The sequence below is a fragment of the Rhincodon typus genome, chromosome 17 (genome assembly GCF_021869965.1).
Source record: "Rhincodon typus isolate 14 chromosome 17, sRhiTyp1.1, whole genome shotgun sequence".
Classification (NCBI taxonomy): domain Eukaryota; kingdom Metazoa; phylum Chordata; class Chondrichthyes; order Orectolobiformes; family Rhincodontidae; genus Rhincodon; species Rhincodon typus.
In genome coordinates this window covers 58,369,713-58,376,436 of record NC_063348.1, presented here as the reverse complement: position 1 = coordinate 58,376,436, position 6,724 = coordinate 58,369,713, and positions in this window count along the sequence as shown.

Here is a 6,724-nt window from a genome sequence, read left to right as displayed (position 1 = left end):
ACAAGCCAGTGTCTGATTTTCTGTTCAAGAGTGTGATATTTTGAACCACAAGGAACTCTTGTGGTGCAGTGGTAGTGTCCTTACCTTTGGACCAGGGGGCCTGAATTCAAATCCCAAGATGTGTAATAAGATCTCTACACAGGTTGATTGGAAAACATAAAGCTGCAGGATTTTGTTTGCATTCATAGAGCCCCTTTGACAAGACTAAGGCAACACGGTGGCTCAGTGGTTAGCACTGCTGCCTCACAGTGCCAGGGACCCGGGTTGGATTCTATCCTTGGGTGACTGTCTGTGTGGAGTTTGCACATTCTCGCTGTGTCTGTGTGGGTTTCCTCTGGGTGCTCTGGTTTCCTCCGGGTGCTCCGATTTCCTCCTACAGTCCAAACAAATGCGGGTTAGGGTGGATTGGCCATGCTAAATTGCCCATAGTGTCCTGGGATATGTAGGTTAGGAGGGTAAGCCATGGGAAATGCACAGTTATGGGGTGGGAGTTGGGTCAGGGTGGGATTTTCTTCGGAGGGTCGGTTTGGACTTGATGGGCCAAATAGCCTGCTTCCATACCGTAGGGATTCTATGAAACTGCAGATGCTAGAGATCTGAAACAAACAGAAAGTTGTTGGAGAAATCAGCAGGTCTAGCAGCATCTGTGGAGAGAAGCAGAGTTAAAATTTGAAGTCCGGTGATCCTTCTTCAGAACTTTTAACAAGTCTTTAGGGAGTGCCAAGGATCAAAACAAAGTTTGATCTCAAGTTACATAAAGAGCTTGAGTTTGATTTATTGTCCCATGTACCGAGATACAGTGCAAAATGGTGTTTTGAGTGCTCTGCAGGCAGATCATGCCATACAAAGTGCATTACAGCTCCGTCTTCAACACCTTATCCCCTCCAGACTGATCTCAAAACTCTGAGACCTAGTTCTCGGCTCCGTCCTCCGCAAATGGATCCTCAGCTTTCTGACCCACAGACCACAATCCGTGGAGATAGGTAACTGCACCCCCTCCACAATAACACTCAACACTGGGCCCCCCAAGGATGCATCTTCAGCCCCCTACTGTACTCCCTGTACACCTATGGCTGTGTTGCCAAATTCTGAATGAACGCCATCCACAAGTTTGCTGATGACACCACTGTAGTGGGATGGATGTCAAACAATGACGAAGCAGAATACGGAAATGAGATGGAGGGTTTGGTGATGTGATGCAATGATAACAACCTCGATCTCGATGTCAGCAAAACTAAAGAACTGATCACTGACTTCAGAAAGAAAGGAGGAGAACACGCCCCCATCTACATCAACGGAACTGAGGGTGAGAGGGTGGACAGTGTCAAGTTCTTTGGAGTGACAATAACCAACAACCTGTCCTGGATTTCCCACGTAGATGTGACAGTCAAGAAGGCACAATAACACCTCTTCTTCCTCGGGTGGCTCAGGAAATTTGGCCATGTCCATAATGTCCCTCACCAACTTCTACAGATGCACCATTGAACACATACTGTCCGGGTGCATAACGGCCTGGTATGGCAACTGCTCTGCCCAGCACCGTAAGAAACTACAGAAGGTGGTGTGTACAGCCCCAGACCATCATGGAACCTAATCTTCTATCCATGGACTCCATCTACAAGGCTCGTTGCCGCAGAAAGGCTGCCAACATCATAAAAGACCTCCTCCCACCCCGGTTATAATCTCTTCCAACTTCTTTCGTCAGGCAGAAGATACAGAAGCTTGAACACATGCACCAACAGGTTCAAGAACAGCTTCTTCCCTGCCATTACCAGACTGATGAATGGACTCTCTAACTTCAAATAATGCTGATCTTGCTAATATTGATCATGTCTAGTGCACATCCCATGCAATGTATGCCTCTGTCCAAGGTTTTGTTCATCCTATGATCTGCATGCCCTTGCTTACTATGATCTGCCTGTACTGCTCGTAAACAAAGCTTTTCACTGTATTTAGGTACACGTGACAATAAATACATCAAGTTAATCAAACATGCAGATTGCACACAGACAGTCACCCGAGGGTGAAATCAAACCTGGGTCCCTGGTGCTGTGAGGCAGCAATGCTAACCACTGAGCCACTGAGCTACTCCTAGTATGGAGATCTAGGGTGACCAGGACATGCATTTCCAAGAATGACTGTTTTTTTCTTAAACTGGCTCTTCTCTCTGGAAACCGATGGCATGGCTGCTAGCAGTAGAGAGATTACAAACAGGATTACGAAGGAAGGGAACATTGGAAGAAGCACGGAACTTTACAAGGGCTGTGTGGATGAAGAGGCTACACAGGTGGGGAGGGCGATACCATGGATGGACCTAAAAAGGATGAGATTTTTAAAATCTGTGCATGTTAAATGGTGAGAGATGCTACGGAAGTGCAAAAAGTAAACACTTCAGAAATCATACTGGGGTTATTTTAAACCTTCATTCATATCTAATAGAAAGTTTTCTTTCCTTGTACTGTTCACTGCTATTGGGAAAATGCAATAGTTTCAGCTGTTTAGGACACTTCTGAGCTGAGATCTTGGAGCAGTCTGAATGGCTATAGGTATACATTAACCGAATATGGTCTCTAATGGAGTCATTTATTTTGGCAACTTTAATAATAACACACAGTGCAGCACTAATATAGAAACTAAAGTTCCAGAAAGGAGACTGAAAGTAAGAAGTTGATAACTTCCTTCCAGTATACCACGAGGCTGTGACTTAGCTGATGTTCAGCAGTGCAGAGCGTGGGCATTGAGGATGCAATTATATAACAGGAAAGCTTCTCCCCCCACTGGTACTATGTACGGATGTCTTTAACACTATTTGAAATTAACAGTACAAATAACAGCAAGAAACATCCCCTACAATGTGAAAATATACCAAACTGTGCAATCCCTAAGCCAAGATGACTCAGCACACCCTGGAACCTACATTACAGCAGTTTCTGTACCTCCATAGTACAAGGTGGAGGCGCTGGTGTTGGACTGGGGTGGACACGGTCAGAAGTCACACAACACCAGGGTATAGTCCAACAGGTTGATTTGAAAGTTCAGTCCATTTGCTGTGAGTTGACCCACAATGCCCTCAGGGAGGAAATTCCAGGATTTTGACCTAATATCAGTGAAGGAACGGCGATATATTTCCAAGTGAGGATGGTAGTTGCTTGGAGGGGAACTTGTGTTCCCATGAATCTGCTGCATTGGAGGCAGTTCAGAGAAGGTTCATAAGGTTAATACGAGATATGGAGAGATTGTCTTACAAGAAAAGTTCAGGTAGGTTGGTTTGAACTTCGTGGTGTTTTGGAGAATGAGAGGAGACCTTGTTTAAAAAAATTAAGATTTTTGGGGGCCTTGAAGGGGTAGATGCAGAGAGGTTGTTCCCCAGTGCGGGTGAGTCTAGGGCTAGAGGGTAAAATCTCAGAACAAAAAGCTGCCCACTTAAGGCAGAGATGAGGTGGTGTTTCTTTTCTCAAAGGCTACTGAATCTGTGGGATTCTTTACCAAAGAAGGCTGTGGAGGCTGGGTTTTTAATCATATCAAAGGCTGAGATGGACAAGTTTATAATCATTAAGTGGGAATCAAGGACTAAAGGGAAAAGGAAGGGAAGAGGAGCTGACAGATCAGACATGACCTGATTGATTGGCAGAGCAGTCTGGAGGGGCAGAATAGCCTATTTCTGCTTTCTTATGGTCAGTCTTTGTCCTTCTATTTGGTGAAGGTTATGGGTTTGGAAGATGCTCTCCATAGAGCTTTGGTGAGACTTGTGAATGGTTCATACTGCTGGCACTGAGGATTGGTTGTGAACGAAGTGAATACGAGAAGTGACGGATTGGGTACCAGTTCCAGTGGGCTTCTTTTCCTGGGCAGTGTCAAACTTCTTGAGTGTTGTTGAGGATGCGTTCAATCAGACAATGCTAGTGGAGTGGCGTTGTGTTGATGTGCTTTACAAATAAATGTTTTGCATTCCTGTTTCTGCTTGGTGTGCACAAGCTGGGAGCATTTGAGGAAAAGCAACCAATAAGCACATACGGGAGAAAGGACAGAACACTACAATGATAGGATTAAAGGATCGGGGGCTTGAAGGAAGTTCATGCTGAGCATAAACACCAACATGAACCAGACAGGCCGAATGGCCTATTACATTCCATTCCTCAGTCCGATAAGGAATTTCAGTGCAGCAGCTGTAAGATTACAACAGTTCCACTACAATAAATCACTGGCGAGCTTTTAACTGTGCATCATCATTTATGTAGCCTTGAAATATCAGGCTTTACTTTATGTATAGGTTACGGAAAACAAAGTTTGAAAATAAGAAAAAAAGTTTGGATTCCTTGGTATTCAAGGGTAGTCACTGTCTGACACGTGCGTTTTTTTTGAAGTATTTGCAGTGTCCTTGTTTTCACTCAAAGCCCCAGATAAAATTGTGTGTTGGTTTTGGCTGGGAGTTATGGGAGTCGACTGCTTCTGCTTCCCATTGCAGCTTCTGCCTCCCTCCCACAGAATCAAAACAACTGGCTTCCAATTTCAGAGTGGGCCAAAACTCTCCAAGACAAATCATGACTTAGAAAAAGAAAGAAATAAAAAAAAGGCAGAAGTTGATTGAGTTCACTGTCTGCAGAATGTTTTCCAATAAACACAGGGCACTGTGCAGTTAAGAACACTGACTTCCACAGAAGCAAGGCTTTTGAGGGCCCATGTGAGGGCTGAAACACGAGTTCATAGCTAAACTGATTTCTATTAACAAAGAAAAACAACCATCTGCATTTATATAATCCACGGAGGAAGTTTGTTACTGTGAGGAAATCCCAAAATACAGCTTAAAACATGCTTGGAATTGTTAATTAGCACGCCAGCACAGCAGAGGAAATGCTGCATGCTCATCACCCAGCCAGGCTTCCCCTTCTACATTATCTCTTATCTGCAGGAAACTGGCTCCAAAGCTCCAGCCCTATTTGTTCGCTGTTGAAAATGGATTGTGACTCATCACTGGGCTCCAAACTCAGGAGGTCCTTCCATTATTTTTGAAAGTGCTTTTAGCTAAAAAAAGAGTGCAACCATACAAGCTGCTGTGGGGGTGGGGTGGGGGGGGGGGGGGGGGGGGGGGGCCTAACCAGGACCAAGGGCGTGTTCAAGAACAAATAATCTTCAATCCTAGAGATGAAAACTGACATCTTCAATAAAGGAAAATACAATCACTTGGTCAACCAGCCCCTCCCTAAATTCTTGAGTTAGGGTAGAATCTGTAACAAAGGAGTTTAATCACAGGAATTTAAACTTGGCAACATCCCTGCAATTCTTCAGCCTTCAAAAGCCTCTGTCAAGTGCAGGGAGGGATTATGCAGGTCTGCTTCAGCTTGTATATCACAGTCCTGTTAATATTCATGGTCCCACCATCACCTGATGTGGGCATTACTACAAGGGTCTTTTTCTTTTAAAAACTTTTTTTTATTTGAGACCAGCAATCCTTTAACCTTTAGCTAGTGCAAGGCTGCATAGCCACAGATGGTGACACCATGTTTCCTGTTTTCAATACTGCAGTGTTGAGCAAAGGACTGGTTCAGCATTTTCATTTACTGCAGGATATTTATAACAGGCGGAGGAAAAGTCTCATTGGGACGAAAGGGAAGGAAAGAAGCAATGTTGGTATCTAAGATAATGGGGGTGGTGATAGTGTTTACAAGACAAGATAGTCCCTCAGCAGCAAAGGATTCCATTCTCCTTACAGCTGATGAATAGCCAATCAAAAGCACAACTAGGACTCCCCATTGGTCTAAGGAACAAGAATATTAAGTCAAGCAAATGCCTTCAGCTAGATATTCCCAAATTGTGATGAGGAGGTGCTGGTGTTGGACTAGGTCATAAGTCACACGGCACCAGATTATAGCCCAACAGGTTTATTTGAAATTTCAATGTGATTTCAAATAAACCTGTTGAACTATAACCTGGCACCATGTGACCTATTTCAAAATCAATCTCTTCAGAGATGTTATTACTCTTGACCCTAGGCTTTCTGGCTCAGAGGAAAGGACACTACCACCGTGTCACAGAAGCCCTCAAATTCCTGCAGCCAAACACATTCCTACAATAAATGCCCATCATTTACCTACTGCATTTGTAAACTCAATTTGCATCGCAGCAGTTTATCGGAGTGGAAGCTACCTTTTTTGTTTAAAAAAATACCAATTATAAAAGTGTTCTGAAGAAGTCATTTCAGTGTAATAAAACAAATGCAGATACTGGAGGTCTGAAACACAAACAGAAATTGGTGGAGAAATTAGCTGCATCGGTTTTGATGAACAATCACTGAACTTAAAACATTAACTCTGCTCTCCTCCCAAAGAAGCTGTCAGACCTGCTGAGTTTTTCCAATACTTTCTGTTTTTAATGCATGGTCTGCGTTTGAGACAAATATCACTAATTGTTTGCATAGTCTTCTTCAGTTTCTGGCATTAAGGTTTCACCGCGAATAAACTTATGCTCTTTGTTGCATTGAAAGAAAGAGGAGTTGGTGGGCGTGGTGTTGAGGGGGTGCCTGGTATTTTCGGGACCGATAGTTCAGGTTACGAGCCATTTCTTTTAGAAAAATCAAAACAGCTCCAAATGCGAGACTCTCAGCAGAACAATCGCTTTCTTCATTCAGCGTTCCTCGGAGATGAAGAAGATGAAATGGGTGTTCGTCTGGGACAACCTGTAGACAAAGTTCTTTCAGAACCCAGAGGGCTCTGAGTCACAGGAAAGT